The sequence below is a fragment of the Rhinolophus sinicus genome, chromosome 8 (assembly GCF_057876585.1).
Source record: "Rhinolophus sinicus isolate RSI-liver-muscle chromosome 8, RSI-T2T, whole genome shotgun sequence".
Taxonomy (NCBI): domain Eukaryota; kingdom Metazoa; phylum Chordata; class Mammalia; order Chiroptera; family Rhinolophidae; genus Rhinolophus; species Rhinolophus sinicus.
This window is the reverse complement of record NC_142508.1, coordinates 25,573,552-25,586,164: the sequence shown is the minus strand read 5'-3', so window position 1 is coordinate 25,586,164 and position 12,613 is coordinate 25,573,552.

Sequence of the window (12,613 nt, the reverse complement as noted above, 5' to 3'; positions counted from 1 at the left end):
ATATCTCTCATTCTGACATTTTTAGATGTTTGTATTCTTATTTTAACATGGTTATTTACCTGAACTGAGTTAAAGTGAAATATTTCCAAGTTCCAAACATTATTTTTTTTTTACTCCAATCTTAACTCAAATGTAAGTGGCAGAATGATATGATGCAAATTAATCTGGTCTATGAAAATGTTATAATACTACACATTTCTTATACAGTGTTTTTTCAGCCTGTTGGTGGGAAGCTTCCTTAGTTTTCACTTTTTTTTTTTTTTTTTTAGTTTTCACTTTTCTCTTTTCTGCCAGCAGAGGGCAGGTAAGGAAGAGAGAAGAAAAGAAAGGCATCTATCTATTCCTGGTCTTGATTCAAACTCTTTCAAGATTTCTCTGAAATGTTTACAGAGCAGGTTATTTTGCTTTTTTTTTTAATTATTCTATTTTGAAAATAATTTCTCTAAATATAAATTTAAATTTTATGGATATATTTGGCTTAATTAATGAATTTCAAATGAAATTAGTACTTTGAATTTTTAATTAAGTTTATAAATCAGTGATATATTGAAAAATATAAATATTATCTATGTTTTGAAATGATATGTCTAGAATGTTCCATCTTATTTTAGGTAATCCTGATTAGTTAGACTCCTTTTGTATTGGTTTTCCAATTCAATTATGAATATGTTTATGTGTATATTTTCCATGCGTAACTCAATGCAGACGTTTGGTCATTACTTCAATATGCAGAGTTGTTAAGCATAGTTTGCAGTTTTATTAATCAAGTAAATCTTTAAAACAATTGAAAGAAACTCAAGTGCACTTGAATGGAGTTTTTTATTTTTATTTTTGCAGTAATGTATCCCACAGGAATGTTTAAAGACAGTTTTGGTAAGTATATTAGATGTTTTCTCTTGCAACTTTAAATTTGTTTAATCAATAATAAAACATCTTTTTCAAAGCATTAGATGTATGATACACTATGTAATTCTACAGTTCAGGGCAGCTTGCATATAACCTTCGCTAAATCAAAAGTCCACGGGCAGCTTGCGTTTTTGCCTTCTCCACTTGAATAACGCCATTGTTCTGGAAGTAGAGGGTCAGGGAGAAACTGAATAGTTCTGTCTTTGGGACGATAACTCTCCATACTGCTTATTCCAAGTGTTAGGAATTTCTTCTTTCCTGTTCTCACTGTGAAACTCATCTGAAGAATTCTTTTTTTTTTTTAACTGTCAAGCAAAGTTATATACAGTGCTTAGAACACTATTGGCACATAGTGAGTGCTTTATAAGTGTTAACTATTATTACAAAGTCATGTACTTATTTTGAGCTTAATCCATTTATTGAACTAGCCTGGGGAATCACATACAGTGGAAAAAAACTGATTTTTCAATGAAAGCATAAACTAGAAAAATAATCTCACTCTTGAAAATGCTAATTCTAGTCTTCATTTATTCAATGGAAAGGAAAACCTTGACTTGAGTGACTCTTAACAGTAAATTTATTGAGCAAGTGGGAGCACTAATGTTTGTCACTTAGTTGTCTTAGACTAAATGCTTCCTGGTATTGTGAATGAATATTGAATTTCCTGACTATGTGTAATGAGTATGTGATAGGATAAGATCTAGGTCTCTTAAAGGGACCAAGCTGGATGAGGAAGAAAACTTTTACTTTTGATGAGGAAACCCCCTGGTCTTAATAAAGAGTATTTCAAAAGACTGAACAAAAGAGAACTTCTGATCACTCCCCAAAGGAAGGTAAGGTTACAGCTTGGGAAACAGATGAAGGAAGATTACCAGGAAGGGGGCTTCAGGACTGAGGAAAAAGGAAATTCTGCGGGTTGGGCAAAGAGTGAAGAGTCTTCAGGCTTCAGGTTGCGTGACAGCCTCCTCACTGATCTCCCATACCGTCTTTTCCTGTTCACTAGGCCACGGTGCATATTTATTACAGTTTTATCTTCTTAAAACGCAGTGCAGTGATGTTACTTCCTTGTTCAAAACTCCATACTCACTTTGTTTTGCCAACATTGGTAGGAGAAGGACTCCTTACCCGGCCATTTGTGGCTCTGAACTATGTGGTCCCAACCTCATTTTCTAGATTCACTTCCTCCTCCGCTTTTCACACAGCAGTCAAATGGTGCTGTTCCTAAACACAGCCCTTTCTGCTCATGGCTTCCTCACTCACTTCTGACTGTCGATGGTCCTTGTCTTTCAGGATCCATCTTCAATGACACCTCATCTTGAAGATGCTCTCATTCTTAACTCAAAATTACCTTCGGTGCCATTGAATCTCATGGCTCTTTGCATTTCTAGAATGGCCCTCATCTTATTCTGTTATCTATAATAGATATTTCTGTATTTGTTTCTTCTTTTTCCTGCTGACGAGAAGCTCACGGAGAGCAGGGAATCTTGCCCCGGAGAGTAGCATGGCGCCTTGCAGCTGGCAGAGCCTGGCAGCTATTCAGAGGGGTCAGGGCCATTGCATTGCTCAAGGTCCTTTGTATATTAAAAACTGAAGAAATGCCAAGTTTACAAAATTGTTGTCTATTTTAAATGTTACATTAGACAAATGGAAATGATTAAAACACATACATGCCCATAATAATCCCCAAAGTAATTGTGCTGTTTGTAAGATAATCATAGGATTTCTTTTTAAAATAAAATAAAAATCTTCAATTACAGTTGACATTCAATATTATTTTATATTAGTTTCAGGTGTACAGCACAGTGGTTAGACATTTATATAATTTATGCAGTAATCACCTCGATTAGTCTAGTACCCACCTGGCACTATACATACTTATTACCTTATTATTGACTATATTCTCTATGCTTGAGTGTCTTGTAACTACCAATTTGTACTTCTTAATCCTTTCACCTTTTCAACCATCCCCCCAACCTTCCTCCCATCTGGCAACCATCAGTTTATTCTCTGTTATCTATGAGTCTGTTTCTCTTTTGTTTCTTCATTTATTTTGTTTTTTAGATTCCACATATAAGTGAAATCACATGGTATTTGACTTTCTCTGTCTGACTTTTTTCACTTAGCATAATACCCTCTAGGTCCATCCATGTAGTTGATAATAATAAAATTTCATTCTTTTTTATGGCCAAGTAATATTCCGTTATATATATAACGGATATATATATATAACGGAATATATATTCCGTTATATATATAATAATATTCCGTTATATATATAACGGATATATATATATAACGGAATATATATTCTGTTATATATATAATAATATTCCGTTATATATATAACGGATATATATATATAACGGAATATATATATATATCCGTTATATATATAACGGAATATTACTTGGCCATAAAAAAGAATGAAATTTTATTATTATCAACTACATGGATGGACCTAGTTTTATATATATATATATACACACACACACTCACACACACACACACACTCACACAGAAGGTGCCAAAAAATTGTATACACATTTTAAGAAAGTATTAAAATTGTCATACTCAATATATACCGATAACAAAAGATGAATACAAGTCACGTTTGACCTCTGCAATTACAAGAGGTGCTCAAAGTGGTTCCCATCAGCGTAATTTTAATACAGTTTTTTCCTTTCTTAAAATGTATATACATTTTTTTGGCACCCTGTATGTAGCAATTCTTTATCCAATCATCTATTGATTGGCACTTAGGTTGCTTCCATGTCTTGGCTATTGTAAATAATGCAGCAATGAACATAAGGATGTATATAGCTTTTCAAATTAGTGTTTTGGATTTCTTTGGATAAATCCTCAGAAGTGGAATTGCTGGGTCACAAAGTAATTCTATTTTTAATTTTTTGAGGAACCTCCATACTGTTTTCCACAGTGGCTGCACCAATTTGCAATCCCACCAACAGAGCATGAGGGTTCCGTTTTCTCTGCATCCTTACCAACACTTGTTGTTTGTTGATTTATTGATGATGGCCATTCTGACAGGTATGAGGTGATATCTAATTGTGGTTTTAATTTGCATTTCTCTGATGATTAATGACGTTGAGCATTTTTTCATATGTCTATTGACCATGTGTATGACCTCTTTGGAAAAATGTCTATTCAGGTCCTCTGCCTATCTTTTGACTGGATTATTTATGTTTTTGGTGTTGAGTTGTATGAGTTCTTTATAAATTCTGGGTATTAACCCTTTATCAGATGTATCATTGGTGAATATCTCCTCCCATTCAGTAGGCTGTCTTTTCATTTTGTTGATGGGTCCTTTGCTGTGCAAAAACTTTTTAGTTTTATGTAGTCCCCCCATTTTTTTGTCTTTTGTTTCCCTTGCCTAAGGAGATATATCAATAAAAATATTACTAAAAACAATGTCAGGGAGTACTGCCTATGTTTCTTCTAGTTTTATGGTTTGGGGTCTTATATTTAAGTCTTTAATCCAATTTGAGTTTACACCTGCTTATACCACATACAAGGATAATCAGGATTTTTAAAACATCTAACTCACAATACACTTCAGCTGATATGGTCTCGTAACTGGACACAAGTTTAACATTGTTCAGTGACTGTTTTCTTTTAGTCTTGTCAGCATATCTCTGGGACTGTGCATTACCTGAGGCCTTGACCAAAGCACCCTCCAACTTTCTGTGTGAAGTCCCCTCACACATGGTGGACACCTGATAAATATTCACTGATGTGAGTTAAATTTAATTATATGACCAATGTGCTATATATAAATATAATGCATGAATTCATTTTTTATGTGGTCAGAATTATTATGTAGAAATAAGATTGAAAGTTAATATTAACTTCTAATTTAATTCCTTACACACTTGTCAGATCAAAGGACTAGACACTGAGGAGGAGAAAAAATACTCATTCTTACTGACTTACTGGTTAACTTCATGTGTACTGTGAGATACACAGAGATGAGAATTGTATTGTCTGTAACTTTCCTGATTTAGTAGTGAGGATGAACATTTGGTGAGAACTAGCAAGATGTATTTCTTCCAACTAGGCTAGAGACAAAAAATAATGAAGATTCCAAAAACATTTAGAATTCATTGCCATATAGGTTAAAGTTGATATCAATACTAAATCATTCTCTGCTATTAGACAATATGGTTTAAATTGCCTAGTTATAGATGGCTCCACTTTGAGGTGCCTAAACATACGAACTGCAGATCTGTGTCAGTCTCCTTCTAATATAGTACATAGAAATAAGGCACACTAAGAAGCGTGGACTCATTATTAGAATTACCATTGTTTATTTTTTGAAATGTATGTATTTAGGTATTCTTTTCTGATAAAAATCTCATTCTCTTAGACTAATTAGTAGAATGATATGTTTCAAGTCCTACTTTGCTAAATTAATATGGATGAAATCTTTTCTAGAAAATTATTTTATACTGAAAAGGAGAAGACGAAATGAAAAAGACCAGTTACTTGTGATAATTCTGTAATAAAAAATAAAATTTAGTTATTTAAACAGTAAGTATAAACCTTTTCTCTTAATCCTATACAACTGAGGGATTTGACATATTCCCATAAATACTATTAGTGGTTCAAGTAGCAGAGAGGGAGATGGATTGGGAACTAGGAATGGTGAAGTTAGAATTAATTAATTTATACTCCTCCATAAGCATCATTCCTCAGACACATAATTAAATATATGACAACTTAAAAGATAATAGTGTTTGTCAGATTTATTAATTAATTTATTTTAAATATATTAATTTATTTACATTTATTTAAACTTTACTATCATTAAAAACATTTAATATCTATGATAGCACTGAAGATTTTTAATGACTGGAAGTAAATTGTAATATGAATAATAACCCATACTGGTATGTCTTTCATATTCTCATTTTTCACCTATACATTTTAAATTTATCAAAAGTTAAAAGCATTTTGTGAAACTACAACTCATTTTTTACCTATACATTTTAAATTTATAAAAAATTAAAAGCATTTTGTGAAACTACAATTTGTTTTTAAATATAGCACATGAAAACATTTAAATGAATCCCAATGTAACTTAAATTTAGGGAAACTAAGTACTGATATGCAAATGTTATCAATGTAGGGTTTTATGGAAACAAAATTGAAGATAGTTCTATAAAACCTACGGATGAATGTCATATACCTGAAAGGATAGTTCTTGTAATGACCAGCACTTTCCAGTTGAGTAGGTGCACATATGGCCAACAGGCATCTGAAAATACACATTTATTTGTGTACAAAACTCTGTTAATTATATAGTTGTGAAACATGCAGCATAGTCCCAACCATTTCAAAGAACAAGAATTTAAAATTTGTCTTATTTTTAAAAACTGTAAGTTTAAATATTTATACAATGTTACAAAACAAAACCCAGTATGTGCCCTTATTTACAGATAACCACATGGAATTGCATGTTCGGTGCAAGAAAATTTCCATTACTCTGCGAACACATAATGTCACCTTTACCCTGTCTGCCAACCACAGGGCCTAGACATTGGTTTGAACTCTGGCCTGAATTTTTGCATGGGAGGTGCCCCAGCAAACCGGGCTTCTTCTGAGTGTGGGAAGGGTAAGAAGAGGGTATTTCTCCCTAATTCTCTCTTTTCTTACCCTTTGCTCTGTAGTATGGACCTCTTGGGGCTGACGGGAACAACCACACAGAGTCTCCTTTGCTAAATGCCAAAAATCTGTGTGATATTAAGAAGCCAGTTGAAATTTTCCAGTTCAAATTATTTTACTAGTGTTAACAGCAAAAACTTAAATTTTTTCTCAATTTAAGGTCTCTTGTTAAAAATATAAAGAAAAGTAATTCTGCAGTTTTCTATTCTCAATGATTTTAGTTCACTGGATGACATTTTACCCCACACCAATGTAATGAAATAGAGTGGTTTTGGGGATCAGTTAGATCTGATTCAAAATCACGGTTATTACTAGATACAAGGCTACATAGATAAGTATGCTCAAGATTCTTTTGTGTCCATTTTCCTCAAGAGTAAAAATGATATAGTAATAATTATCTCATAAGGATATTGAGAAAATTAAATGGAGGGAAACACGTAAAAGACTTAGCACATTAGGGACTTAGTACTAATTAGTTTCCTGTGTTTAGTTTATCCCGGATGCAGAGTGGGTTTGACTCAGATTGAAAAACAAAACAGGAACAATCAAGTGAAAAAACAAAACAAAACATGTTTTATACCTCAATGTCTTCAAATGTTTCTTGTTCCACAAAGAAAAATATTTTATTTTTTAAAGCATGTGTAACTATATATTTTCCAATAGAGATGTAAAAGCGATGGCTGGACAGCTTCAACTATTTCCAAAATACTTTTTTTGAATCAAATGTGAGAGCTCTTTGTTAGTTCATAGCAATCTTATGTAAAATTTAAAGCTGAAAGTCAGTAATGCTAAATGTAGAAAAATGAGAGAGAAAAGTGAGTAGAGAGATGGAAAGAGAAACACACAGGGAGAATATAATTATATAAATAAATAATATTCCTAGGGAAAATAAACAATAGAACTTTAGAGTTGAATTTATTTTAATGCAATATTTTTTTAGAATCCAAATTTTTTTTACATAATCCAGTTTCCAGTCAAACATGTATAGTAGTTTCAGAATTGTTAATCTGTACGTCCTTTCAGTTAGGTTGTTTCATGCTTGTAATACCATTAGATTCTCGTCACATTCTGAATTCTGTCCTGGAGTTCCCCTCAATCCTTGAAATTTGTCACCACTCTGTGGCCAAATTCACTTTTATTTTTAAGTCATATGATTCTCATAGTGAGTAGTTAATATTACTTTGCAACTTTGGCATGGTTGATAAATTCCATCTTAATACTAGCTACCAGTCATTGAATAGCTGCATCCCAGTTTGATGGTCTTGAGTTGGCAAGGGAACATGAAGATTTTAATTTTCTTGTGAGCTTTCTTGGGCTTAAGAGACTTAATAGTTTTGTTTTGTTTTTATTTATTTTAAAGAAATATTTATTGACTATTGCTTTGTATGTGACTTATTTCCCCCTGGGGGTAGAAAGACTTTTTAAGGACATAGAGTAACCCAATTTGAAGCCAGTTTTCCAGACTTATGCAGTTCATGCCCTAAGCCCTAGATCTTATGGTCACCCATGCAAGAGAAATCATTAACTGAGAAAAATAAATACTAAGAGTATTAATTTTGAAAATGTTAAACATGAGATAAAAAGGTCTGACTGATTATGAGATATTAAATATTAAAGATCATTAAAGTTCAAATTGTTAGTAATTTGTTGTTGCATGAAAAATGTGCCAAAAATCAGTAAAATTATTTTTATTTTTAAAATAAAAATTGTATTTTAAAATAGTTTTAGATTTACGGAAAAAAATTTAAAGATACTACAGAAAGATCCTATGTACCCCATACTCAGTTTCTCCTATTAACATCCTACATTAGTACGGTACCTTTGTCACAATTAATGAATCAATATTGATTTATTATTATTAACTAAAGTTCATGCTTATCACATTTCCCAAGTCTTTAACCTAATGATCTTTTTCTGTTCCTAGATCTCATCTAAGATAGCACATTATATTTAGTCCTATCTGCTTAGGTTCCTCTTGGCTGTGATAGCTTCTAAGATTTAAAAACTCGACAGTTTTGTTTTTTTTCATTTTTTATATAATCTATTTATTTGTCAGTTTATGTTATCTATTTTTTTTATTATTAGATTCAGGTGTATGAAACAACCTAATGATTAGACAATTATATACCTCACAAAGTAATAACACCTTTTTATTACCCATCTGACAGTATATATAACTATGAGAATATTATTGACTCTATTCCCTATGCTGTACTATATATCCCTGTGACTACTTTTTTAAAGTTACTGTTGACATTCAATATTACTTTATATTAGTTTCAGGTGTGCAGCCTAGTGGTTAGACATTTATATAATTTATGAAGTGATCCCCCCGATAAGTCTAGTACTCAACCTGGTACTCTACCTAGTTCTTACAATATTATTGACTATATTCCTGTACTTTACAACCCCATGACTCATTTGTAACTACCAATTTTCACTTCTTAATCCCATCACCCTTCTCACTCAGGCCCTCAACCCCCTTCTCACCTACCAACCTTCAGTCTGTTCTCTGCATTCATGTATCCTTCTCTGTTCGTTTATTTTGTTCTTTAGATTCCACATATGAGATCATATGGTATTTGTCTTTCTCTGTCTGACTTATTTCACTTAGCATTATATCCCCTAAGTCCATCCATGCTGTTGCAAATTATAAGATTTCAATCTTTTTTGTGGCCTAGTAATAATCCATTGCATTTATGTACCACTTCTTTATCCAATCCTCTAATGAGGGGCATTTTGGTTGTTTCCATATCTTGGCTATTGTAAATAATGCTCCAGTGAACATAGGGGTGTAAGTGTTTTCCAAATAGAGTTTTGTATTTCTTTGAATAAATACCCAGGAGTGGAATTGCTGGGTCATAAGATATTTCCATTTTTAATTTTTTGAGGAACTTCCATACTGTTTTCTGTAGTGGCTGCACCAATTTGCAATCCCACCAGCAGTGCACGAGGGTTCACATCCTTGCCAGCACTTGTTGTTTGTTGATTTATTGATGATAGCCATTTTAATAGGTGTGAGGTGATATGTCATTGTGGTTTTAATTTGTATTTCTCTGATGATTAGTAACGTTAAACACCTTTTCATATGTTATTGGCCATGCGTATGTCCTCTTTGGACAAATGTCTATTCAGGTCCTCTGCCCATTTTTTAATTGGATTGTTTGCTTTTTGTGTTGGTGTTGTATGAATGTATAAATTTTGGATATTAATCCCTTGTCGAATGTATTATTGGTGAATATCTTCTCCCATTCAGTAGGTTGTCTGTTCATTTTGTTGATGGTTTCCTTTGCTGTGCAAAACTTTTTTAGTTTGATGTAGTCCCATTGATATCTTTTGGACCTCAATAGTTTTGATGAGTATTGTTCAGATATTTTGTACAATGCTTGTCAACTGAGATTTGTCTAATGTTGCTTTTGTGATTAAACTATGGTTATGATTTTTGGGGAAAAGGATCACAGAGATAAAGTGCCATTTTCATCACATACTATCAAAGGTACCTACTAACAGCATGACCTACTACTGTTGATGTTGACCTTGATCACCTCTCTGAGATAGTGTTTGTCAGGTTCCTCCTCTGTGAAGTTCCTCTTTTCTCCCCCCAATACTGTACTCTTTGCAAGAAGTCATTGTGCACAGCCTGTGCTTAAGGAATGGAGAGTTGAATTCCATGTTCTTGAGAGTGAAGTATCTACATAAATTATTTGGAATTTTTCTGTACAGGAAATTTGTCTCTTCTCTCCATTAATTTATTCAATTATTTATTTCTGTCAGTATGGACTCATGAATATTTATTTTATACTGGGTTATAATTCACTTGGATTATAATTATTTTATTGCTTAAATTGTTCCAGCTTTGGCCAATGATAAGGGGGGGGGTCTTTCACCTGACTCTGTGTCCCTTTGAAATACCCCAATCATTTGTGGGAGTTCTTCTTCTTATTATTTTTTTTAGTACTTTCTGGAACTGTAAGATGCTCCAGGCTCATCTTGCATACTTTGTATATTTCCTGCCCCAGTCCTAAAAGGAGTCCTCGTTCCTTTTATTGGAGAATTAGAAACCAAGATCTTGGTGCTGGGGTGTGTTGGTTGCTATTGAGATGTCATTACTTGTAGGCCCTTTCAGCTGATAGAACAAGGAAATATATGCATGTATAATACCTTGTGTATACACACATGCATAAATGTCTCTATATGGAACCATCTGTATTTTTATTAAGCTAAACATGAGCTCGTACAATGTCTCTAATTAGAATCCATTACCACATGAGTCGTTCTAACCTCTTCCTCTTGCTCATCTGTAACTTCCCACCCAACTTTGAGAAACCTGCCTTCCACCATCCACTATCTACTTAATTTTTCATTTCCAGTTGTACATGTATAGTAGTTTCAGAATTGTTAACCTGTACCCCTATGAGATACAATTTTATCAATTAGAGGAGCTTTAGTTTATCTTCAGTTTTGCAGATTCCACTCATTTCCAAAGTTACTTCATCCAAAACCTTCTCCCTACCCCCTACCCACTCTTTTCAGTGAGGTTGTTTCATGTTTGTAATACCATTAGATTCTCTTGTCAGTTTCTGCATTCTGCTCTGGAGTTTCCCCCAGGCATTGATCTTCTAAGTAACTCTTTTTAATTTACATATATTAAGGTTCACTCTTTGTGCTGTAAAGTTCTATGGGTTTTGACAAATGCATAGTGTCATACTAAATAGTTTCACTCTTCTAAAAATACTCCTTGTGCTTCACTTATTTAACCTTTCTCCTCACCCCAAACTCTTGGCAACCATTGATGTGTTTATCATCTCTATGTAGTTGTATATAATTGAAATCATACAGTATGTAGATTTTTCACACTGGCTTCTTTCACTAACAGTATTCATTTAAGATTTACCCATGTGTTTTTGTGGCTTGATGGCTCATTCTTTTTTATTGCTGAGTAACAGTCCATCACATAGCTGTACCACAGTTTGCTTATCCATTTACTGATTGAAGTATATCTTGTTTACTTACAGGTTTTGGCAATTATGAATAAAACTACTATAAACATTTGCATGCATTTTCAAATCAGTTGGGTGAATACCTAGAAGAGTTATCATCAGATTGATATAGTAAGAGTATATTTAGCTTTGTAAAAAACTGCCGAATTCTATTTCAAGGTGGCTATACCATTTTGCAATCCTCACCAGTGACTGGTATTGTCAGTTTTGGATTTTAGCCATATAAAGGGTGAGCAGTGGTGACTCCTTGTTGTTTTCATTTGCAATTCCCTAATGACAAACGATGATGAGCATCTTTTCATATGCTTATTTGCCATCTGTATATCTTCTTTGGTGCAGTATCTGTTCAGATGTTTGGCTTTTCTTCAAAAATTGGGTTTTGTTTTCTTATTATTGAGTTTTATTTTCCCCCCTTTTTTTTTTTTTTTTTAAAGGAGGGCACAGCTCACAGTGGCCCATGAGGGATCGAACCAGCAGCCTTGTTGTTATTAGCACCATGCTCTAACCAACTGAGCTAACTGGGCACCCTAGTTTCCCTTATTTTTGAAGGAAGTAAATAAAAAAATGAAATAAAACTGATTGAAAAACTGTGCACCTAAAACATAATAAGAGATTATCCCATACACATTTCATTCTTTCTTGTAAAGAAAATCATGGGAGAATCAGTTCAGCATTCAGTGAATCACTAGTGTGAGGATGTGAAACACACACACACACCCCATTTATTGAGCATTTATTCTATATCAGATAATTTGTTAATTTTTTTGCTTGCATCAATTCACTTAATTCTCTCAACAACCCTATGTAATAGATATTCTTGTCTCCTTCATTTTACCAAGGAGGTAACTTCAGCTCCCAGTGGAGGAACTCTAAACCCTATGCCATGTTGTCTGATAGGAAATAAATTTTAAAATGAGATGATCTAAAGTCTGTTTTCTTACACAGCTAAATTAAAGTATATTTTAAATTTAATTATAAATGAACATAAAAACAGATTCTAGAAAACAGTCCATTTTTCTTGAATTATT